This window comes from Mytilus californianus, unplaced genomic scaffold (genome assembly GCF_021869535.1).
Source record: "Mytilus californianus isolate M0D057914Y unplaced genomic scaffold, xbMytCali1.0.p SCAF_3, whole genome shotgun sequence".
In the NCBI taxonomy this organism is placed as follows: domain Eukaryota; kingdom Metazoa; phylum Mollusca; class Bivalvia; order Mytilida; family Mytilidae; genus Mytilus; species Mytilus californianus.
In genome coordinates, this window is record NW_026262679.1 from 118,512,315 (window position 1) to 118,538,741 (window position 26,427).

Consider the following 26,427-nt stretch of genomic DNA (forward strand, 5'->3'; position numbering starts at 1 on the left):
TAGCTTGAGATAGATAACACGTGAATTGTATTTGTAAAGTTATTTAAAGGAAAAGAATGTCAACATTAAGAGTGAAACAAAAGTAAATCATTTGATTGACTGATCCGATCCACAAAAAATCATTCTTATACAGGTAAAAACGATGATAAACATATATTTTAAATCTATAATATGAAATTAAACAGACCTAGAAAAATCCAATAGCACGAGTTCGCTTAATCTATTTATATCTTTATTTATGTTAATATCGCTTATATGGTCATCGGATGACTTTGGAGGTCAACTCGATAGTTAATTAGATGGTGTATAGACTAAAATACACACGAAACGAAGCTACGTGTTATCATGCCCATCATCCTGGTTTGCCCACATTTAATTGCAGGTTTATAAAAACATAGGGTGTTTTGTTGTTTTAAAAATTATAGTTTATTTCTGAATTATAGTCATATTTTCTACCTCTATTTTACCTGTAAATATTATAAAAGATATCTATTTCTACTATTAAATCAAGGAAAATGTGCAAAAATATTTTATAAATTTAACAGAAAAATGTATTGAATTTGACAAATATTTAAAAAAAAAAAATTTTAATTTTTGGTACATTCTGGGGAAAAAAATGTAAAAAGTAAAATGATGAAACAGTTTATTTTTCTTTTATTTTTTCACTTTATTTATTTTTTTTATTTAAAAAAACACTTTGTTCTGAAATTTAATATATAAAAACCAATGAATTCTAAAAAATAAATATAAATGCAACTGTTCAGTAGCCAAGCAGTAATCTGCATCCAGTTATAGCACTTTCTTCTTTCAATTTATAATAGGTTCTATGTTCCCACTAGTGTATGTTCTACTGTCAGGAAAAGACGAGATCAACTACTCACGCTTCTTCAGACACATACTTTACATCGCTGAACTTAATCAGTTACAACTTCAACCAGAAACAGTATTTATTGATTACGAGACAGAAACCAACAACGCAACAGGGACAGTGTTCCCAGGGGTAACCGTGAAAGGCTGCTTCTTCCACTTTACCCTGTGTATTTGGCGACTGGCACAGAAATGTGGACTAAAGTCATACTATAGGGAAAATGAAGACATCACTCAACTTATACGACAAGCCGCAGTACTATCTCTCAATCCACACTACCTTGTTGATGATGTTTGGCTTACAACTTTAGAAGACATTGGTGAAGCTGACACCATACCTGCTACAACATCATTTACTGATTATATGACAGAGTCTTGGGTTGAAGGATATCGCTTTTTGTTGAACCATTGCTTTACCGAAGAACCCACATCACCAACCCCTTGGAATTTTGGCACAATAAAATTAAGAAGAGACTCTACCATGCCCACCCCCAACATCTAGAAGATTATCGAGTTACTCAAGAAGAGTCAGGCACTAGCAGAATGTACAATTATCCAGTATGCAACAGGAGGAGCCTGCCCACCAAAAAGACGACGATACAAAGTTATAGACACCAGCCTCTAACTACTATAATACAGATACTAACACGGACACATCTTCGTGATATACTTCTCTGTCGCAGCATCCCATCTTCTTCGATTGAACTGAATGACTTTTTGAAATATTGTAATTTGTGACTTACATGTAGTGACTTTGTAAATAAAATGTTTGTGACTTTGTTAATAAATAAATGTTTTGTTACTTTTGAAATAGTATATATAAAATTTTGTACTTTTCATCATTATACAGATAGTGACCCATATTACTTATTTTTACCATAAGTGCTTTTATTTTATTTTCTTATGCAAGTCATGTATAAATTTGATTCATTAGTTACAAAAATTATGTTTGCAATTAAAGAAAACTTTACCATATATTGATGTATTTATACCATATCACTAATATTTGATTTATATATTTTTTATCTATACAAATAAAAGTGGAACTACAAAATGAAAAATACCTGAATATATAGAAAACACAGATAAACTATAAACCTATTAAGTTGGAACAGACTATACAATTGTACGCTCATTAACCCTTTTGTCTTTTTTGTTTTCTTTACTAATAGATAATTGGTATAATTAAATGTGGGCAAACCAGGAGTAAACCCCTGTTAACTGTTTATTTTAGACTTTTAATAGTTTGGATAAATGTTTTACATTGTTATAAATCAAATATGTGAATTTAAGTCAAATCGGTATACATGAATTTGACAGCTAGTGCCCCTTTAACCGGATTGCTTTGAACAACGTTTCCCTTTGAAATAGATACAAACTGGTATGTCACTTTTATTCTGTATTTTTACTGATTTGATAATGTAGCACTTTGAAAATAAGAAAATGTAGTATGATTTCCAATTAGACAACTTTCATGCCACCAGAGACCAAAGACATATAGAACTTAAATATGGCCGTTTTTACACCACAAAATTTGCTATAAGTTTAGACAAACTGATGCATCTAGGAAAGTTTTAATGCATAGCAGGACCTAGATATATAAAAGTACTATGACGTCTATGTTTCAGAAAATAAAATAAAAAACTTTCCTGGATTTACACATTCCCCATTACCATTCTCTTTTTAATTTAGAGACTATATAAAAATTTGAAGATGTGATATGATTGCTAATGAGACAACTCTACACCAGCCCGTAAAGTAGAAGTTAACAACCTATATTGGTCATAGTACGGCATTCAACAATGAGCAGAACCAATACCGCATACTAAAATTGAGAATGGAAATGTTCATAGATGTTCTGGTGTAATATAAGAAGGCAAACCACACCACATATCGTATTTCAGATCCCATAAAATAATAAAGAAAACTTGAGTGAAAAGGCTTTTAAAGACCCCGAAACGTACAAGACAATAATAGAAATTTAAATATGATATACAGCACAAACGGCATGCAACCACCGAATTACAGGCTCCTGAAAAGTGACTGTAGCGGCCGAAACATGATTGCTGCCACCAAACTTTTCCCGTGACATGGGACAGTGGTGTAACTGTAACAGTACAACATAAAAGCAAACTTAAGAATCAGCTGAAAAGGGTTAAACTCATGCGATCGATACAATGAACAACCAAAAAAACTAACAAAAAAACTCCCACAAAAACACAAGGTAGATATCTGAGAATACTCGCAGTTACTGAATGCTAGTTCAAAGCCAATAACAACTAATACAACAAATGTATTTCTAAGACTAAGATATCAATCAGAACACATTCAACATCCAGTGGATTTAGAGTTAAGACGTGATTAACAGTAAAAAAAAAAAAAACCGATATTTTGCAATGGCAACAATATCGGCATATTTTAGGACCGTGATGTGCATGTAAAATTGAGAATTGAAATGGGGAAAATGTCAAAGAGACAACAACCCGACCAAAGAGCAGATAACAGCCGAAGGCCACCAATGGGTCGTCAACGCAGCGAGAAAATCCCACACCCGGAGGTGGTCCTCAGCTGGCCCCTCAATAAAATTGTGTACTAGTTCAGTGAAAATAGACGTCATACTAAACTCCAAAACATATAAATGAAGTAAAATTAAAAAACATACAATACTAACAAAGGCCAGAGGCTCCTGACTTGGGACAGGCGCAAAAATACGGCGGGGTTAAACATGTTTTGTGAGATCACAACCCTCCCCTTATACCTCTAGCCAATGTAGAATAAAGAAATACATAGCAATACGCACAGTAAAACTCAGTTTAAAAGAAGTACATGTATGTGTATAACAATAAAATTTAGTTGGGTTTTAATTAATTGATAACAAAATCAATATTTATACCGATGAAAAACAATATTCAGGGATATAATTACAGTGTTGAATGGGGTAACCTTTTATTATAAATGTATATACAGGATCGATATTTTACCGGAATCGTATCTAAATTCAAGGGCTTTTAAACACCATCACCGTAAAAATTAGGAAGTGCTTTGTCGTTTAATAAGTTTTCTATAGCCAAACTTCCAAACAAAATATTTGTATGTATGAAAGAATTTAGTCAAGTTTTAATTGGTTTTCTCGATGAATATGCATCAACCCTAATACGGATAGTCTCTTCTGGTGCATAGTTATGCGCAAGTCAATTTTTACCCAACGCAAACAAATAAACGACACTTCGGCAGTAGCTGTAGCAACGGGTATAAGAAGTACAGTGAGTATAAATTCTTTAATTTATTTAGATTAAAAATTTGTTCTCTGAAATGCATATGTACACCCGAGCGTTTTGACGCGCCTGATTCTGGTGCAAACACTATTAGATGGCATGCATTTTGTAGTCGGAGACTCGAACGCAGTGATATAAATAACTCAGTTTAATTAAAAGACTAAATTTAATACAACTGATCTTTTTTTTAATGTAAAATACACATCTACTACAATGTAACGTCTATATTTATTTCAATATAACCAGATAACACGGGACTATTATGGTATAAAGCCATTAATTCATAGCCCCGTTGCTTTCTATGTTAAATTCTGCAATTTTCTAGCATTAATGGCTACTTTGTCTTAAGTTCAAATAAAGTGGCAGTCATTTCATGTCAAAACTATACATTATCCTGTGCTAAAAAAATCAATATACCTTGAATAGCATTTTAGAGCGTTTTGGTCCCGGAATTTTGATAGTTCAAAACTTGAACAGGTACTTCTGATCTGAACAACAGGGCAAATGTGCCCTCCTATTATAATTTATAATATACTTCCTTATTTTTTAAAAGAAACTTTCAACAAGGGTTCTACAGTGATCCCAAGTCATCAAGCTTTCATTTGATACGTCAGTCCAAAATATAACAAAGATAAATGCGAAAATAATTGTAATTAATAGAAAACAAAAAATAACGGATTTGGAAAAAAAAGGGGGAGGGCTAAAAGAGAATTGTCCTGTCCCTAAGTATCTATGTTAAATACAACATTTAATCATTTATAATCATTTGAATAGTTCCAACTCTCGTTTAATACTTTGTCTGGGTTGTCATTATAGACGGTGCTATAGATTCTCGTGTGAATATTATTGTTCAAAGCGACTAAGCGTATATATCAGGTTCTTGTGTAACAGTGAAATTCTGTCTTTCCTAGGTAATCAAGTCCGTGGCCTTAATTTTACGAATGTAAGTCCGAGGATAAATTTTCCTATGAAAATAAGCCCATTCCTAGTAAAATATGTCTGGCACTTATATTCCTATGAACATTTTTATATATCCGTATCCTCATTTTTTTTTCAATGAAAAGGTTCCTGTTAAATTTTATTTTTAAGACATTCTTTAAATTTATTAATATTAAAATTTAGAAAGCAACAATTGTAATTATGTACATCATAAAAATCTGTGATATCCATTTTCCTATGAAAACAAGTCCGTTTAATTATATAAAAAAACGAACACCCATATTTTTTTTATATATAGTGAAATATTATTGTCTGTTAACTTGACAATTTTAAAACATATAACAATTAAAAAACAAATTATTTCTTTCATTACAAATTTTCCTATAAAATTAAAGGACATGAATTTTATGCATCTTATAGATGTGTTTTTACTTCAATTATAGCTTGGAGCTTCGAGATATTTGTAAACTTTTAAATTATAGACACATTTTCATAAAACAGTCGATTGTGCATAAGCAGAAATTCCACCGAAAAAAAATCCACAGAAAGAGAATAAATTGATCTTTTTAAAGCAATAAGGATGGACACCTCTGAGGAGCCAAACATTTCTAGAATTAAACTTTTTTCTTTACCTGATTTTTTTATTTATGTTACTGTAAAAAAGTAATTGATGAAGGAAAAGATCATATGGTGGTGCAATTCTTATTTTGCTTCGGCTATTTGAAATACCCCATTTTTATGATTTCGCCATTTGTCATCAATTTTTACCCATTGTTGGGCTATTTTCATGAAAAAAATCAAAGTTATAAAATTAAACTCTTGTTCATTCTTTGACTATAAAAGACGAAGTGGACCAATCTGAATAATCTAGCTTTAAAAAACGAATTATAGATCGTGTTAATATACGAAAGTTTATAAAATGTTGTTGCTCTTTCGTGTCAAATTGACCATGCTGTAAATTTTTTAAATTTAGGATTTTTTTTTCTCCAAAAAGCATATTATATCAACTTCTTTGCAATAAATGATTGAAAAATACATATCTAAGAAATTGAATAGAAAAAAATGACATGGGATGTACATATTTTGGTAAAATCACTTCTTTGTACAATTCACCAATTGTTTCAACATTTTGGATGATTACACTGACCGGATTGCTTATTAGAATTAAAAAAAATATATATCTCAAAAACTACTTATTGTTAGTATACAATTTTATCACATAGTTCAGTTTGATTATAATATTTTTTTAAAATTCATTGATATTTTCCACTTGTATCACATGTTTTGGAAAAGAAATCCCGAAAGAGATTTCAACGTGACTGAAACAGCAGAAGAATACATCCTTTATTTGCATCTCTGCCCCCGGCGACATTTTTTTTTGGAAAAAAAATCCTAAAAAGGAGCAAAAATTTCATCAAAAAAGAGAAAGTCGAGTGCACCTTTCTATGTTCAGGCGTGTTTGAGTTTATCATTCTGTCTTGAAAACTTATAAAGCAAATATATTTGATACATGATCTCGCATCATATTCTATAAGTTTTATATTTTAGGCTACAGGTTGATTTAATATCATTAAAAAATCACAGTACTAAATCAAAGTACTGAAGTACTGCACATCGGATGACCACAAGTTCTTGAGGATGGTCAATAGTACTTGTCTCAGAAAAAAAAAAACATATCTCTTTACCTGAAACTGGGGTTAATGTACAGAGATATATTTTTTTCTGAGACAAGTTCGTGCGTGGATGATGAATAAATGACAGGAAATTCAACTTCACCGTAATAACTATTATATTGTAGTTGTTATATATTATATGAAAACAACAGTTACATATATATATGATTTGCATCCATTTGTATATCATTCTATTCTACTATTCTAATAATAGTGCAATGCAAGTGCATGGTGGACACTTTTCTGTAAAAATTCGATTTTTCTAAGATTGGATACGAGTAGGCATTCATCTTTTCCCGCAAAAACAATTATAGAGTTACCGGTCCTTGCCGGTATTGTCGCAAAACGTTCTTTGAGATATTCTTCCGCATGCTTTAACACAATTTTTCGTAGCCTGGGGTCCTGGCTCACTGCCTATCGACGAAGTATTAGATTGGGTCAGGATGCCAGGCTAAATTTTTCGGTACGTGTGCATTGATATTATCAATGATTTTTTACTTATATATATATATCTAACTACAAAACATTTTCATATTATTAATTTATGTTGTAAACAAAAATATTTTTATCAGTGTTCATTGAAGAGATGTATTTATATCAAACGATAAGGAATGTTATTTTGCACTCGTTTATGTGCGCATATTTATCATGTTTATAGATCGGTTACAAACCCAAAACTAATTTACATAATGGAAATCTAGGCGATAGCTGAATACATCGGAATGACCTCAAGGTCATCGCGATGTAAAAATGAAATATATGGGTCAAGTGAAATACCTTTCCGATGAGTCATAAAAGCAGAGTAGGTGTGTTCGAATAACAAATTTTTACTAAAAGTACTTGACGACAGACTTTTCAAGTGGGTCTTTGAAATGCATGACTTCAAAAAAACTTTATTTTATGTGCGAGTTATCTAGGGTTATTAGTCTTCAACCTTTGAAAATATTTAGTCTGCCCTTCCACGAAATATTTAATTAGAATTTTTTTAAATGTTTTCGAACTTTCGAAAATTACACCTGACAACCGATTAGACAATAATTTTTAAGTTGACTAAATGCAGAAGTACATTAAATGATGCTCAAAAGCTAATAGAGATACACATGTCTTTTAAAATACAACTTGCATGTAAGGGTCGTTATGGCGCTATGTGGATAAATTTGTCGGTTTTCAAGAACTAAATTGGCAGCGCGTCATCCCTATAATGGCTTCCATTTGTACGATTGTACAAATTGGCTGGTGTAGTTGGGAGATATTTTTGACGAAGTCGAATCCTGACTGATTAAAAGATTAATGCAAAACTGTTACAGAACATAAAAACATAAGAATTAAAAAATCCATCGTTAACATGTAAATGATTTCTTTAATTTCACATTTTCTGAGTAAAATAAAGGACATGGACGTTTTTACCTTGAAATATTGATGACCTGAACATGAATTCTTATGAAAATTTGTCTGGGGACATAAATTACTGACATCGGACTCACGACTAAATATACTAGTAAATTCTTTAACCATGGACATTTTATAATGGTAATATTTGTCCTCCCAGACACATTTATTAGGACTAATTTATCTCTTACACTTGAACATTAGGTATTTGTTTCTTTTGTGACAACCCTGTGATGAAATATAAAAGTTCAACAAACGCTATAACTGTTTATCTTTATGAAACTTCTGTCTGCTGCGGACAAAATATATTCTTTCTCCTTGCCTTCAGGGGCGTAGCTGAACTTAAATAAAGTGCATTCATAACTATTTTTTTTGGACCATTTTATGCAGAAAATGATTACTTTTTTCGGGCATTTTCCCGGTATGCCATGCTTTTGAAATTCACATCACTCCTTCACGCCCAAACTCCTATTTTGTGAATACTTGTGGACTTTATAGTGATTCGACAAGGGAGGAGGCTATGGACCGCTCAAAGTCCCCAACTGGTCCAGGGTAGCACCATAGTCGGGGATCCAGGGCAGCATCGTATACGGTGGTCCAGGGAAGCGAATCCCTATGAAGCTTCGGGCATATGAGTAATTACAGTGACTGCTTTGAACATGAACATGAACACTAAATTTTCAAAAAAAATCTGAAGGCCTACGAGACGACTTAATTTGCTTAAAATTGGTATGGACGAATACTGTTACATGTAATGCAGGGCAAGCTCATGTTAATTTGTCACATACATATGTTTTAATGGCATATTTGTCCAATTTCTGTATTGTACCTTCGATATTTGTTCACCTAGATACTAGTACATGAAATTAACTGAAACTCGAAAATCAATACATTTTCTAAGAAATCAACATGAGCTTACCCTGCATTAGATATAACAGTATACGTCCATACCAATTTTAAACAAATTAAGTCGTCTCGCAGGCCTCCAGATTTTTTTTATAATTTAGTGTTCACCCCAAGAACTGGTTTGGCCACAACATAACAATTTCAAGTTTATTTACAATTTACACAGTGTGTATATGTTAAGTATGTTAAGTATGCTTAAGAAAAATGTTCTCATAGTTTAGGACTTTACTCATTATAGATTGAAAAATACAGGCAAAGTTTAGATGTTTATGAAGTGTCCTATATTTTAGTGACTTTAGTGGAACCTTAATTCGATTCTTTATAATTTACGGTCACAATTAACTCGGTAAATCCGACAGAAGCCCAAATAAAATTAACCGAAATCTAATAAATAGTGGTAATGAAAGAAAAAAAAAACTCAGCCTTTTCTAGTAAACAAAAGCTGGTGTAAATTTATGATATTTCGAAGCACTTCTCCAATATTAATCTCGTGTTTTTGATAATTTTTGTTTTACTGTAAAAAGTAGTCTTTAAAGGGTATTAATAACAGAGACGGACTTAGAGGAGGACTCCGAGCGGGGGTCCGCCCCCCTTTTTGTGGGAAAAATTTGGTTGACTATATAGGGAATCACTGAAGCATGACTGGACCGGGCCCCCTCTTAGGCAGTCGGTGGGCTCCCCTTATGAAAATTTCCTGATCCGCCACTGAATAAGCCAGGTCCTTCATTCTGTATTCTTCGCTCATTTTTTTTAATCATTCGCTCATTATTCTTTATCTTTAAAACTATAATTAATTGATAACTGTATTCTAGACTTTGCTCTTTTCTGTAATCAGTATATTTTTACCCAATTCTTTATTTTTTGCAGTTTTTCATTTTCTTTTCTGTAATCGGTATATTTTTATCCAATTCTTAAAAATTTCCCAATTTTTTCCAATTATTCAGTTTATATTTTAGCACTCCACTATTCTCTATTTTTTATTATGTTTGCCCATTTTTCTCTATTTTTTATTTTTTTTTGCCATTAAATAAATTAATTAAATTAAGGTAAATCCCCTTCCTTTGCGGTTCATTGCACCACATGCATTCTGTTTTTTATTGGCTACTATTGGCGGGATTTTCTATTGTTCTAATTTTTCAACTCTTGCGGGTGAATCCATTTTGATGTTCTAGCTAACACGTTACACTGAACGACTGTTCACACATATTACATTTTTTTCATCTATAAGGTAGGTTTTATTCTTTCTTTATAAACAACATATGGTCGTTATGTTCGCAGTGTGAATATCAAGTTTTAAATGTTGCACAGTATCGGAATGTCAAGTTTAGTTTGGTGACTATCGAAAACTTCTTGTAAACACTTTATAAAAAATACATTTGTGAATAAATATAAGAAGAGAAGATTTCATCATTCAACATGCATCTATAACTATTATAATATTTAATAAGTCTCTGGTTTGACCAGAGACATATATATGTGTATATATGTCTCTGGTTTGACCAAAGAATTGACTGAACTCGATTCGAGAAGACCGATAATATGATTGCGTAAAAAGATTTGAAATAACATGCCATAGAAAAGAAAATTGTTTTATGTAATAGGGTTAATTTGAGTTTTATCCTGAACAGGAGTTTTTGTTGTAGAAAGTGTCAGTGTATTCACAGCAGTGGCGGATCCAGCCATTTTTAAAAGGGGGGTTCCCAACCCCGGATAAAGGGGGGGGGGGGGGGGGGTTCCAACTATATGTCCCCATTCAAATGCATTGATCATAAAAAAAAATGAAAAGGGGGGTTCCAACCCCCTGAACCCCCCTCTCCTGGATCCGCCACTGCACAGGAGTTTGAAATCTTAGCAAAAACGGTTTATAAATATGCCAAACTCGACTATCACAGTAGAGCTTCTCTCGCTTTTCCACCCGACAGTAAAACATTTGCCAAAAGTGGGCCATTGGTTTGGCTGTGCGAAATGTACAAGTACCCAGCCATTCAGTCAGAATATGGACATTACCATGATTACATTTCAATGATTTGATGCCTCATCATGTAGAGAGAGTGCCAATGCTCTCTGCACATTATGAACCCTTCTTACTTCTTATGATTTCCTGTTATCCATCAGAGTTTTCATGATTACTAACTGCGGTGCATGCGTAGGATAATTATACATAAATATTAACAAAAGAATAGTGCCAAAAATAGATACTAACATGACATGTCAAAACTATTTACATAACTCGTAAGGTTTACTCCTGGGGTGGGGAGGATTACTTCGATATTTGTTTGGTAGGGGTGTGCCATTTTTGCCAAAAAAAAAACCGTACCCGTTTTTATATAACATATACTGAAATTCAGTACCTACAGTACATTTGTAATATAAATATTTAAGAAAGAATGACCAATACTTATATACAAATCAGGAGACAAATGTCCGGGGTTCATTTGGAAACTTATTTGAAAGGTGAACTCATATAATATTGACCATTGATATTTTAAGATTCCGAATAGCATATTTATATATGATATGAAGATCAATCATATATACCCCAAATCAATATACAGTTATCAAACGTAAATGCATTTTAATATCCTGAATATAGTATGTTATGAAAAGGAGGGTCATTTTTATATAAAATCTCGCAAAATTATGATCCATATTGGGTGTACATCACTGTGTTACACACAGTTATAGGAAGTGACCTCCCCCGGGTGTTTAATGTAGGTATCAACTGTTCTCTAAAAATATTTAGTGTAGGGGAAAGTTCTACATTTGTAGGTAGTAAACTCCATTGTGTATTTGTAAAGGAAAAAATGTCTATTTGTAACAGTCTTTAGATGTAAGTAGGTTTTCGGATGAATCTGTTGGGTTATATTGTCTGATGGTATAAGTATTTCTGATGGTACTGAGACAATATTGTGTGCAATAGGTCAACTATATTTGGTGTATGGAAATATTTTATGATGTGCATATCAGTCTTGCAGGTTTTATTTGACTTTAACCTCATTTTCATGGTTCATTGCTATTAAAGTGTTAAAAAAGTTTTTGTGTTTTGGTCTGTTTTTCTTAATCTATAAGCAATTGGTCAACTATATTTGTTGTATAGAAGAATTGTAAGCTGTATATGTCTGTCTGGCAGGTATCATCTGACCTTGACCTCATTTTGGTGGTTCATTGGTCAATGTTAAGTTTTCATGGTTAAGTTTGTTTCTTAGATACTATAAGCAATAGGTCAACTATATTTAATGCATAGATTGATTGTAAGGTGTACATCTCTGTCTGGCATTGTTCATCTGACATTGACCTCATTTTCATGGTTCATCGGTCAATGTTTAGTTTTCTTGGTTAAGCCTGTTTCTTAGAAACTATAAGCAATAGGTCAACTATATTTAGTGTATTGAATGATTGTTAGGTGTACATGTATTTCTCGTTTGGTTTATCTGACCTTCACCTCATTTTCTTGGATCGTGATACTTGTAGTAAAGCTTTATAATTAGGACTATCAAATCAATGATTTTAAAAGAAGGCCAGACATTTCAGCCTGTGCACTCTTGTTTTTCATTAAGCACCGTGAAAATCAAAATGTTACTCCCATAGGCCCGATGTAAAAAAAAACAATATAAAATAAAAAAAAAATCCATACCTACCTACCCTTACTTATTTTTAGATGTAAATGGAACCACACATACTATTTTATTTGGCCTTACCTCCTACGAACATCCACTTACAGGACTTACTTTTTGTATTTGTTAATTTGTTCTTGTCCTGAATATGCATGAAATATTTGCCACTGGACATGAAGCAAAAAATGTACCCTTTGGCTTAGAATTTTAAGTATAATAAATGGCTAGTGTTTTGACCTAAACATTTACTTTTGACTACTGTCAAAGCTGTGTATCTGGAAAAGTTTTGACAAAGCATGGACTAGATAATTGAAATTTGAATACATTTTCTGTTTTCGAAAAATTAATGAAAACAATGGTGATCATGGTGATAGTCTTTTTATTTTCTAAATGCCTTCACATATTTAGCTGATGTTAAGTATGTGAGTCTACAATGATGATGGTTATACAGTCTTTTTAGCTTACCTGGCCAAAAACTTCTTAATAGAGGAATTCTGATGTTTGGGGGGGGGGGGGGGGGGGCAAAAATGTTCAGAATATTGAGCTCTACCAATTGTTCCATTAAGTCAAAACTGTCAGGTGAATTCTTATAAAAGTTATTGCCCTTTAATGAATTTTTTTTTATCATTTCCTTTGATGACAATTTTGACCATTTTTTTGGCAATTTTGCCGTATATCTTTAATTAACATTATAATAGATAGATAGAAACTTAATTAAGCAAAGATGATCGGAAAGACAAGATCTACATTTAATATACAATGGAGGAAATTTTCTGACATTTCCTTAATGGAGTTATTGCCTTTTAATGACAATTTTTTTTTCTCATTTTTTTTTGTATTTGCCTTATATGATTAATTAAATTATAATAGATAAATAGAGACTATCAATAACAAAAATAATCAGCCAGGCAAGATCCACAAACAAGTTAAATTTTGTCGATATGGTGAGTCGACAGTCACTTTTCATAGGATTGATTGCTCTGAAATGAGGATTTTTTAACCCTCATTTGTGTTTTGAGCAAAAACTGAAGAAGACAGAGGGAAACTAAACAGACAAAATGATCAGCTATACAAGATCAATTTTTTTTGTCATGAATTTTATTCTTGTCTACAATGTTTTATAGAGTCCATTGTTGATTATGCATTTAGACCTAGATGAGCAACACAGGCTCTTTAGAACCTCTAGTTTCTAAACGCCTTCACATATTTAGCTGATGTTTATAGTATGTGAGTCTACAGTGAAGAGTTACAGAATATACATTAAATTCTGCACCACTGATTTGTGCTGAAATTATGTGCTTTGGACTTCGAATATTTCATGAAAATAGCTGTTAATCAGACTTTTTTTTGTTTTTTAAATGCCTTCACATAATGAGCTGATTTTCAGTTCTACTATGATGAGTTACAGATCATGTAAATGTTTATTTCCACTCTGCTGATTTTTAGTATGTGAGTTTATTATGATGAGTTACAGATCATGTTAATGTTTGTTTCCACTCTTTGTCTATGTTATAATTAGTCTATGAAAAGGTATATACTATCCAATTTAGCACATATTTACAACTCAAGTAATCTTTTAATTGCTCTATTGATACTTTATTTTGGCTGACTACTTAACTTGTATCACAGGTGTTGTAAAACGGAGCTCATTGACAAAGTTTTGTAAATCTACTCACTAGTATCATTGTAAATTATGTGATTTTAAAAGGCCCTTGAATCCAGAATGAAAAGATGGTAGATGCTGGTGTAACTATGTTTATTGATATAAAGTGGTGTTTTAACATCATGTACTTCTTTATATGGTAAGATGACAAAACAAATTGACCAAAAGCAGGCAATTATTAGATTGCAGTGGAAGCTTTAATTTACATGTCTTGAAAACAAAACATTTTTCAATTTCACGTTAAAACTAATTTAAAAGCTATAATAAATTTGAAACATATAGATAGCATGCAGTGGTGGATCCAGGGGTTGGGGGTTGGAAAAACCCTTTTTTGGACAATCAGTGCTTTTAAATGGACATTTGGTTTACAATTTCATAACTCCGTGCTACATGTATACATATCATGACACCGATGTTTACACATGATTGGTTTCAAGTTTGTAAAAGAGCATCTGCATCATTTTATAAAACAAATGTACAGCTAGGCCTGAGAAAATAATCACTATTGTTAGTGTTATAATTTCTCATGTTTAAATGTTTTAATATCTACTGTTATATTTATGTTGATTATTAGATTTCATCTCATCTTACATATGCTTTATTTATTTACTTGTAACCGGATGTTTTTAAAGTAGATTTGGTAGTACGCATGCGTTAATTTAATTATAATCCGAAACTAACTTGAATGTTCTGCTAGGTATTTTCCTCCGTTATATACCGGAGCACTCCCACTTGGAATATAGGTTTAACACTTAGCAGATAATTACATATCGTGGTGGGGTGCTAAAGTTTTGAAAGTATAAAAAGATTCAGCACCCTCCATCCACTGCCGTTTCTCGTTAGAGTAATCGTAATAAAACAACTGAATTATTCGGGTTAATCCAAACCACGTTGGTTACGTATCTTCGCATGTGCACCTTAACTGTGAATCCAAAATTTTCAAAATAATGATAAACAGATTTTTCATTAATTTAACAATGCATTTTATGTTAATTTCGAGTATCTTCAATGAGATTACGACTTCCAACCAAATGATGCTTGACAAAAATACACGGACTTGTTCCGTCTGTGTTCAGATCTTTAAGGCAATCAAGTCATAATCCGGTTTTAGAAAAAATGCGTTTTTGTCGAGCCTGCGACTTTTGTCGCAGAAAGCTCGACATAGGGATAGTGATCCGGCGGCGGCGGCACTAGCTTCCTTCTTAAAAGCTTTATATTTTAGAAGGTGGAAGACCTGGATGCTTCATACTTTGTATATGGATGCCTCATGTTACGAAGTTTCCGTCAGTCACATGTCCAATGACCTTGACCTCATTTTCATGGTTCAGTGACTACTTGAAAAAAAAGTTAACATTTTTTGTAATGTTAAATTCTCTCTTATTATAAGTTGAAGGATAACTATATTTGGTATGTGCCTACCTTGCAAGGTCCTAATGCCCGTCAGACAGTTCACTTGACCTTGACCTCATTTCATGGATCAGTGAACAAGGTTAAGTTTTGGTGGTCAAGTCCATATCTCAGATACTATAAGCAATAGGTCAAGTATATTCGGTGTATGGAAGGACTGTAAGGTGTACATGTCCAACTGGCAGGTGTCATCTGACCTTGACCTCTTTTTCATGGTTCAGTGGTTATAGTTAAGTTTTTGTGTTTTGGTCTGTTTTTCTTATACTGTATGCAATAGGTCTACTATATTTGGTGTATGGAATGATTGTAAGGTGTACATGTCTAGCTGGAAGGTGTCATATGACCTTGACCTCATTTTCATGGTTCAGTGGTCAAAGTTAAGATTTTGAGTTTTGGTCTTTTTTTCTAATACCATATGCAATAGGTCAACTATATTTGGTGTATGGAAATATTTTATGATCTATATGTCAGTCGTGCAGGTTTTATTTGACCTTGACCTCATTTTCACAGTTCATTGCTCAGTGTTAAGTTTTTGTGTTTTGGTCTGTTTTTCTTAAACTATAAGCAATAGGTCAACTATATTTGTTGTATGGAAGAATTGTTAGCTGTACATGCCTGCCTGGCATGGTTCATCTGACCTTGACCTCATTTTCATGGTTCATTGGTCAATGTTTAGTTTTCTTGGATAATGTTAAGTTTATGTGACAGTTGTAATAAAGCTTTATATTTAGGACTTTCAACATAATATCAATGATTAGTAAAGAAGGCGAGACATTTCAGCGTGTGCACTCTTGTTTAAAACAAAAGTTATATTATTTCAGTATGTTATTTCGATATTAAAGAGTCAAGCACACACGTATATCTGCTGGTGCTTTACACTTCAAACGATGCACTGTCAGTTCACAGAAATATCAATGTACGAACTAATGTCAGTTGACAGAATCCATATCGAAAGTACATAGTTTTCATGGGCAGTCATTGTAGGAATGTCCCCAATGATTACCTTTATTGCCTTACGTTTCAAAGTTTTAAGTGATCAAAAACGGTTTTTAACAAATAAATAGTCCAGCTTTTTACCATTATTCTTCATGATTTTAAGGTAACCCCATTACGACCCCCGAGTACGGAACCAGTAATTCGTTGCTTTCAATCGTATTTTTCCTGAAACATTTCAGAAATGACCGTTTGATGCCTGACGGAAAAGGGCATTCTTACCCTCGTAAATTTTTTAGATGAAAAACAAATATGATTAACAGCAGCAAATTAGTGGTTCTCTATTTGGGTCAAGCACATACAGAAAATGAACGGGTTTAAATTTAAAAAGTGCTCAAAAGACCTGAGACAAACCTACATACTATGATAGCATTTTTCAATATTTGTTTATAATGAAGAAAACAAGTAACTGTGAACAACTATAACAATTCATGATTAACTGATTAATGTTGGTGTTAAATCCTACTTTAAGCACACTTGACTAAAGTCATCAAACATGGTGGCCAGTTTTTTTTATAGGAAGGATATGCCTTTTATAGCTGACTATGCGGTATGGGCTTTGCTCATTGTTGAAGGCCGTACAGTGACCTATAGTTGTTAATTTCTGTGTCATTTGGTCTGTTGTGAAGGGTTGTCTCATTGGCAATCATACCACATCTTATGCCATCACTTGGCATCCTTCGTCGTCCATCGTCTGTCGTCGTCGTCGTCTGTCGTCGTAAACTATTTAAAATATCTTCTCCTCTGAAACTACTGGGCCAAATACCTTCAAACTTTAATTAAATGTTCCTTAGGGTATCTACATGTAGTTTATAAATTGTATCCGAAGTTTTGATCCATCGACAAACATGGCCGCCATGGCTAAAAATAGAACATAGGGGTCAAATGCAGTTTTTTGCTTATGTCAAAAAAACTAAAGCTTTTAGAGCAAATCTGACATGTGGTAGAATTGTTCAATTGGTCAAGATCTATCAGCTCTGAAATTTTCAGACGAATCGAACAACTCATTGTTGGGTTGCTGCCACTAAATTGGTAGTTTTAAGGAAATTTTGCAGTTTTTTGTTATCTTGAATATTATTATAGATAGATATAAACTGTAAACAGCAATAATGTTCAGCAAAGTAAGATCTACAAAAAAGTTTACATGACTAAATTGTCAATTGACCTCTCAAGGAGTTATTGCCCTTTAAAGACAATTTTACACAATTTGTTCATCAAGTTTGCTAACATTTGAAAATCATCTCCTCTGAAACTACTGGGCCAAATACCTTCAAACTTCATCTAAATGTTCCTTAGGATATCTAGTTTATAAATTGTATCCAAAGTTTTAATTCATCGACAAACATGGCCGCCATGGCTAAAAATAGAACATAGGGGTCAAATGCAGTTTTTGGCTTATAAATATCTCAAAAACTAAAGCTTTTAGAGCAAATCTGACATGGGTAAAACTGTTTAATTGGTCAAGATCTATCAGCCCTGAAATTTTCAGACAAATCGAACAACCCATTGTTGGGTTGCTGCCACTAAATTGGTAGTTTTTAGGAAATTATGCAGTTTTTTGTTATTATCTTGAATATTATTGTAGATAGATATAAACTTCTTATGGTATCCAGTTATCCATCAGATATTTTATGATTACTAACTAAACTGCTGCACATGCATAGGATAATTAATAAATTATAAATAAATATTTACAAAAGAATAGTGCCAGAAATAAATACTAACATGACATGTGGTTAAAACTATTTACATAGCTACTAAGGTTTACTGTTCTATATGTACAGAACAGTAGGTATCAACTGTTCTCTAAAAATATTTAGCGATGGGGGAAAGTACTACATTTGGAGGTAGTAAATTCCATTGTCTAATTGTAAAATGAAAAATAAATATTTGTTAGTCTTTAGATGTAAGTAGGTGTCTGTAAGTTTGTGGATGAATTTGTCGGGTTCTATTGTCTTTTGGTACAAGTAATTCTGATGGTACTGCGACAATATAGTGAACAATTTTATAGAACATTATGAGTCTAGTTTTAAGTCTGCATTGTTGTAAGGTAGTAGCCTTTTCAATAGTCGTCTGGCGCGAAAAGGACGATAACTCAATTTTAGAATTTAATATTTTTGGAGACGGTCAATTTCCGGTATTGCATGCTTTATCATCACGGTTTTTTCTTTGGCCGTCGATGACGACACTATTACTGCATTCTTTGACAATAAGGTATATTTAACAATACAGTATAATCAATGTATTATCGTGGTATCAATATATGTTAGCAATGTTAGATACCTGAATTAATTGTTATTTTGGCAAGGACAATTCATCACTTCCCCTGAAAACATGATTTTGTACAAGTTCACTAATCGGCATCTCCGGGCGGCAAAGCAGATCAATTTCCTGATGATTTTTACTACGGCGTTCTGATTTTTATTAATTGCTATATATTACCGCTTTTTTAAAATCAATTTTTGTTTATATCATCAACAAATAAGAGTAACATACTAGGTCGAGTTGTCGTTCGTAGTGTATAGTTTGTTCCAAACCAGTGTTTGTTTCTGGTACAGGTTGGTAGTTGATTATTAACAATAAAGTTGTTGCTACTAAAACACATGTTATCTTCAGTGTGTGAGATATTTATTTAGGTTCTAGAGTTTAGTATTTGCATCCTTGCTAATCATTTATAACCTTCGTTGAAAGACTTAATCATTTTATATAAGTTGTTTGGAATTATAATATCGAATTAAATTCTTTAAAAATATATTAGAAGGCGCTATGCAAGGCTGACTAGGCAAAGGCTATAAACATCGATGAAATGTCTGTGGACAAAACTCTCCCCAAACTCCTACTTCACTCCGTATTCTGTTCCTCTGCACTCCTATCTTATCGTCAACATGAATTATCCCTGTTTTAACAACCATTTCCTCACGGTTAACACCACCCTGACTCCAGCTTTCATCTATCCAATTCCCATTTCCAGCCCTCTCATTCCATAGTTCCCATAATTCTGTCCACCCCCTTATCAGTGTGACAATGACTCGCACCCATTAACAACCCATCATTTGGCCACACAATATATTATACTACCTGATTTGTTTCATATATGCAAAAATTACGAGTCAGGACTTTTGCTTTAATAATGGCCATTTTTTTTTAACACATCTCGTTTTTAACTCCCATGCGTATGTTTTACTGCCAACTATATAAATGGCCTCAACGCATACAAGAACAATACAAAATATCTTTTCACAAATGTGTTGTCAAAATAATAAAAATGTACTCTTTCAATAAATTCATAGTCACTATTAAAATTTTCTATAGAATAAATTGAAAAAGAATCAGACTTTCATACACTCAATTGAATTTTGAATGTTTCAATGTCTTAAATTGTCATTCTTACCTATTTATTTGATGGCGCCCTTATTACCCTATAATGAATCTTTTTTTTTTAAATCGACAAAGATTACATAGCAAATAAATATTAAGGGTTTTTATTAAAGTTTACTTTGCGGTTCCAAAGTGAGGAACTAATTATAAAACATAGGTAAGCAAACTAAATACCTAGAAGATGTTTTAAAAAATAGACTATAGTTGATGAGATAACTCCTCATGTAACAAGATTATCCCTGTGATTAAAACACATTGATATTGAGATTGAATTGTCTCTCTTTGATAACAGCCAGTACCAAAGCACAATTATTTTTTTTGTGATTTTTTATTGATTAACAATAGTTAAATAAAAGAAAAAGGATAATACTTTCAATTTCGAGGTCTCACAAAAGCTTTTTTACCTGTTATTCTAATTTTACACCAAAAACCCATTTTTAGATGTAAAGGCTAAAGGTAGGCCAGTTTAGAGTATTGTGCATGTCTGTAACGCTATTGGTGTTATGATAATGGTTACAGGCATACCTAGCAGCCTGACGCTGAACCATCTCAAGTTTATTGCATTGTTCAGCAGTATGAAGGTTCCAAACCTGAGCAAGCATACTCTAGTAAGCGAGTCTAGTTAAAGCAATAATGGGACAGAGCAGGCTGGGTTGGTGTGGGCTGCTTTCATGGTAATTCAAGTTACCTTTTATGCATCTTCTTCCACCTCAGAGCTATCAGCTCTTTGATTCAATTCATGACACCGTCCTGAACATGCATGAAATATTTGCCACTGAACATTAAGCAACCAATAATCATTCAATCAATTCATGACGAAATAGATCAGGTTGCCTTAATTTCCCTTCACAAGGTTTCATAGTACACACTTTTTTGTGTACAAAGTAATTGCATGCATGATAAATTATCACAATTTTAAGATGGCATTGTACTCTAATCAAGGTATAAAAAACCATATTTGTTACTCTTTATTTAAATGAAAGAAACTTACAATCGTCAAAAACATTTTTTAATAGCAGGATATTTAAAAATCAATGTGAAAACTAATTACAAGCTATTTAATTTAATTTGGAACAGCATTTTATTTTAAAATAGGATGGCAATTTTTGTTTTAATATCTTGATTATGATACAATGAAATCTTACCCTTGTGGTCATTCATGCGTAGTTACTTAGTACACAGAAAAAGTATGTACTAAGAAAATTAGAAGGCAAATTCAAGCAATTTGATTGGACAAGAAGTTGTAAGTATGTGCTAACATGATCTGTAACTTATCATAAGAGTATGTGAGTTTATTATGATGAGTTACAGATCATGTTAATATTTGTTTCCACTCTGCTTATTTTTAGTATACACGTGAGTCTACTATATAGGATGAGTTACAGATCATGGTAAATAATATTGGTTTTTTTTCACTTTGCTTATAATTTGCAATTACAATGGGCTTTGGACTGAACATTTTGTGAAAATAATAGTTATACAGACTTTTTTAGCTCACCTTGCCCACCTGCCAACCAACATGGCCAACATGGGTAAATTAGAACATAGGGGAAAAATGCAGTTTCTGGCTTATATCTCTAAAATAAAGCATTTCGAGCAAATAAAATGGAATAAAAATGTTCATCAGGTAAAGATCTATCTGACCGCTGCCCTTGAATTGATAATTTTGCCGAATTTTTGTTTATTATCTTTCATATTGTTATTATAGAGATAAACTGTTTAACAGCAATAATGTTCAGCAAAGTAAGATCTACAAATAAGTCAAACATATTACCAAAATTGTCAATTGACCCCTTAAGGAGTTATTTACAATTTTTCGTAAATTTTTGTTATCTTTTACTAGAATCCTCTCCACTTAATAATCTACTGGTGCAAACAGAATTTAACTTCTTGATTGAAAAATATATCCGATGACCCTGCCATCCAACCAACATGGCCGCCATGGCTAAAAATAGAACATAGTTGTTTATAGAAGGCTACAGGATGATTGTAAAAATAAAAATTTCACAATTTGAAAACTAATTAATTTTAATAATAAGGGGTCTTCAGTTACTATTGTAAACAGATAGTGAGACAACTCTACATCCAAGTCACAATTTGTAAACCATTATAGGTCTGTTGTACGGCCCGAGACTCAACATGGAGCCTTAGTCTACAATGGGATGACCTGATATTTTTTCATGGGCCGGTGCAATTTTGGGGGGGTTGGAGGGTTATAACTTCTGCTTGATATTTTCCATTTTCAGAATTTTTAATTAACTTTTCTATAAACCATCATATTGTTTCTTTCGGCATACTTATATTGGGTGAATGCTTCCCTGCCTAATTTTTTTGAAGGTCGTTCTAGGTTTAGTTTCTAAATACTCTCTCATTTTGAGCTGATTTATAGTATGTGAGTCTACTTTAAAGAGTAACAGATCAAGGTTAGGTTTGATATAGTTCCATTGATTTTTGCTGAAATTACGGGCTTAGTGGACTATGTGAAAATAACATGTATACCGGGTAGAGACTTTTTTCTTAACTATCACATATTTTGCTGAAATTACGGGCTTAGTGGACTATGTGAAAATAACATGTATACTGGGTAGAGACTTTTTTCTAAACTATCACATATTGAGCTGATTTTCAGTATGTGAGTCTGCTTATGATGAGTTACAGATCAAATTTATGTTTAGTTCTGCTCCGCTGATAATTGCAGAAACAACAAGCTTTGGACTTGTAATGTTTTTTAAAATAACAGTTATACAGACATATTTTGGTTCTGCTCCACTGATTTGTGCTGAAATAACGGGCTTTGGACATTGAAAATTTTTATGTGAGGCGGGCTTTTCATGTTGTTCAGACATGTCTAGTATTTAAAAACATTTTTATGGCCCTGCAACAAAGTTGTTGGTCATATAGAATTCAGGCTCTTGAGAGCCTCTTGTTTTCTTAACCATGTTAACGCCTTCAGATATTGGGTTCCGTTTTGCTAATTTTTGCTGAAATTCAGGACTTTGGATTTTGATAAATGGTTGAAAATCAGTTATCCTGATTTTTTTCTAAATGCCTTCAGATATTGTGCTGATTTTAGGTATGTTAGTTAACCATGATGTGTTACAGATCAAGTTTAAGTTTCGTTCCGATCTGCTGATTTTTGCTGAAAGAACGGGTTTTGGACTTTGAAAATTTTTGAAAATCAGTTATACAGATTTTTTTTTTGTATATATGCCTTCAGATATTAAGCAGATTTTGACTTTTTTTCAATACGCCTTCAGATTTTGCACTGATTTTACGTGAGTCTACAATGATAAGTTACATTTCGTTCCGATATGCTGATTTTCATGTCAGTTTCAACACATCTTGGTAGATCTGCAGTACAACCACTTCCTGTTTGCTGATATTTAACAACTCATTGATCAAGGAAATTTTTTACCAAACTAGTATTGGTTTTGAAAACTTGATACTACTCATGCATGTTTGTGTCCACATATGTTGCTGAAATTCAACTTTTTGAGACAGGGCCTTTCATGTCTTTCAGACACATTTAGTTTGTATTTTTCTTAAGCTTTGAAATATAAAGCAACTTTATATGCAAACTTTATTCTTAGAAAAAACTAAAATTATCAAATAATTGTTCAGAAAACAATTTGACAAAGTGGCTTGGTACTTAAAATGCTTCATGGGGCCAAAAAATATATTTTTTGCATGATTAAAATTTGATAAATCTTCATTAATCAAGGCTTCTGAACAATTATTACCGGTAAATATGATTATATGCAATGTAAACAGACAAGTTTGTGACTTTATGTCTGCTTACCATGTATTACATAGTAAATAAGGCACACACTTTTGACTCATAAAAAATTACTTTTTCAATGTCCTAATTTAATAAAAGTTTTAAATTAGAATTGTGGATGGCACATGTATTTGTTGAAAAGTGAATAAATAATGAATTGATAATAAGTTGTCATTACAAATTGGTCTCAAAAAAAATTTCTTCAAATATATACTGTAATGAAATATATTTTTAATGGAATGTATAGTAATTATAAATATTCTTGTCCAACATGCAAAAGATTAAATTCTGAAAAAATTGCAACAGCAAATAGTCTGTATTTAAAGCTGATATTAATTTATAGTTTTTGTTAAAGATACATCTAAATATGTTGCACTCCTACACAGAGAAGATGGATTCATGGCATATAGGAAGAGTCAACATGTAAGTATTTGGTCATTACAATTGTACTTAAAACTATGTTAATATTTGGAAGTCAATAAAAATCTGTTTTCACTGAAACGATAGCTTAAAATTATATTACAAATTGGTCTAAAATATCTTTTGAAATTCGAATAAATGTGGTATATTTTAATAAGAATGAAAGAGTAGTTGTAAATTAAGTGTCCGTAATTTAAAATTTGACATAAAACATGAATCACATTAATTTTTTATTTTTTTCAACAGCCATTAAATATTCTCTATCTAAAGCTGATGCTAATTTATATTTTTTCTTTTGTAACAGATACGGTCCAGATATGTTCCACTCCCACACAATGAAGATGGTTTCATGGTAGATGGCACATTAGGATGTTTAACGTGTAGGTTTTTAGTCATTACAATTGTACTTTAGACTATGTTTATATGTGTTGGGTAATAAATATCAGTTTTCCCTGGAACAACAGCTTAAATAAAATTTTATTTCAAATTAGTGTACATATTTCTTTTGTTCAAATTTATAATCTAGTGAAGTAAATTTTAACATGAATGTGTAGTAATTGTAAATATTCTTGTGTCCAATTTAGGATTTAACATAAAATATGAGTGACATTTATTTTATAATTGTTGCAACAGCCAATAGTCTCTATTTGAAGCTGATACTAATTGATGATTTGGTTTTGGTATTTTTAATTGTACTTTAAAAACTATGTTTATATGGTTTTCAGGTAACAAAAATCCGTTTTCCCTGGAACAGCAGCTTAAATTAGATTTGATTACAAATTGGTTTAAAATTTCTTTTCAAATTTATACTCTTATGAAGATTATATTAATGATAATGTATAGAAATTGTTTATATACTTGTCTTCAAATTAGGATTTGTCATAAAAAATGCATCATATTAATTTTGAATTAATTGCAACAGCCAATAGTCTCTATTTGAAGTTGATACTAATTGATGATTTGGTTTTGTTATAGATACAGCCTAAATATGTTACACTCCTAGACAATGAAGATGCTTTCATGGTATATAGCACACGAAGATTCGTATCATGTAGGTATTTTGTCATTATAATTGTACTTTTAACTCTTTTTATATGTGTTGGGTAACAAAAATCAGTTTTCCCCTTGAACAACAATTTGAAATTTTATTACAAATTTGTCGAACATTTCTTTTATTCAAATATTTACTGTAATAAGTTAAGTAATTGTAAATATTCTAGACTAGTCTCCAATTTAGGATTTGGCATAAAACATGCATCACATTAATTTCTGAATTGATTGCAACAGCAAATATTCCCTATTTAAAGCTGAAACTAATTTTCAATTTTTGTTTTTATTACAGATACAGCCTAAATATGTTACACTCTTCGACAATGAATATGGTTTCATTGTAGATAGCACATTAGGATTAGTCACATGTAGGTATTTATTCATTACAATTTTTTTCTTTAAACTAGGTTTATTAGCTCATCTGGCCCCTATGGTTTGGGCCAGGTGAGCTTTTCTCACCACTTGGCGTCCGTTGTCGTCGTCCGTTAATACAAAAATCTTCTCCTGAAACTACTGGGCAAAATTTAACCAAACTTGGCCACAATCATCACTAGGGTATCTAGTTTAAAAAATGTGTCCGATGACCCCGCCTGCCAACCAAGATGGCCGACTTGGCTAAAAATAGAACATAGGGGTAAAATGCAGTTTTTGGCATATATCTCTGAAACTAAAGCATTTAGAACAAATCTGACAATGGGTAAAAATGTTTATCAGGTTAAGATCTATCTGCCCTGAAATTTTCAGATGAATCAGACAAGCCGTTGTTGGGTTGCTGCCCCTGAATTAGTAATTTTAAGGAAATTTTGCAGTTTTTTTGTTATCTTGAATATTATTATAGAAAGAGATAAACTGTAAACAGCAATAATGTTCAGCAAAGGCAGATCTACAAATAAGTCAACATGACCAATATGGTCAATTGACCCCATGAGGAGTTATTGCCCTTTAAAGTCAAATTTAACAATTATTCGTAAATTTTTGTAGTCTTTTACAAAAATCTTCTCTCCTGAAACAACTGAGACAAATTTAACCAAACTTGGCCACAATCATCACTGGGGTATCTAGTTTAAAAAATGTG

General features: G+C 32.2%; 1 protein-coding gene and 1 long non-coding RNA gene across 5 annotated transcripts in view; one reads left to right on the forward strand and one right to left on the reverse strand.

Annotated features, from left to right (window-relative positions):
• Window positions 1-26,427, reverse strand: part of LOC127735951 (scavenger receptor cysteine-rich domain superfamily protein-like) — a 133,625-nt gene that overhangs the window by 10,442 nt on the left and 96,756 nt on the right. The gene's annotated exons all lie outside the window — the stretch shown is intronic.
• The window catches only part of LOC127735962 (uncharacterized), a 56,616-nt gene continuing 54,263 nt past the window's right edge, over window positions 24,075-26,427 (forward strand). Inside the window, exons 1-2 of the long non-coding RNA XR_007998667.1 lie at window positions 24,075-24,305; window positions 24,607-24,682. This is a non-coding gene — a long non-coding RNA (uncharacterized LOC127735962). The remainder of the gene's footprint in view (window positions 24,306-24,606; window positions 24,683-26,427) is intronic.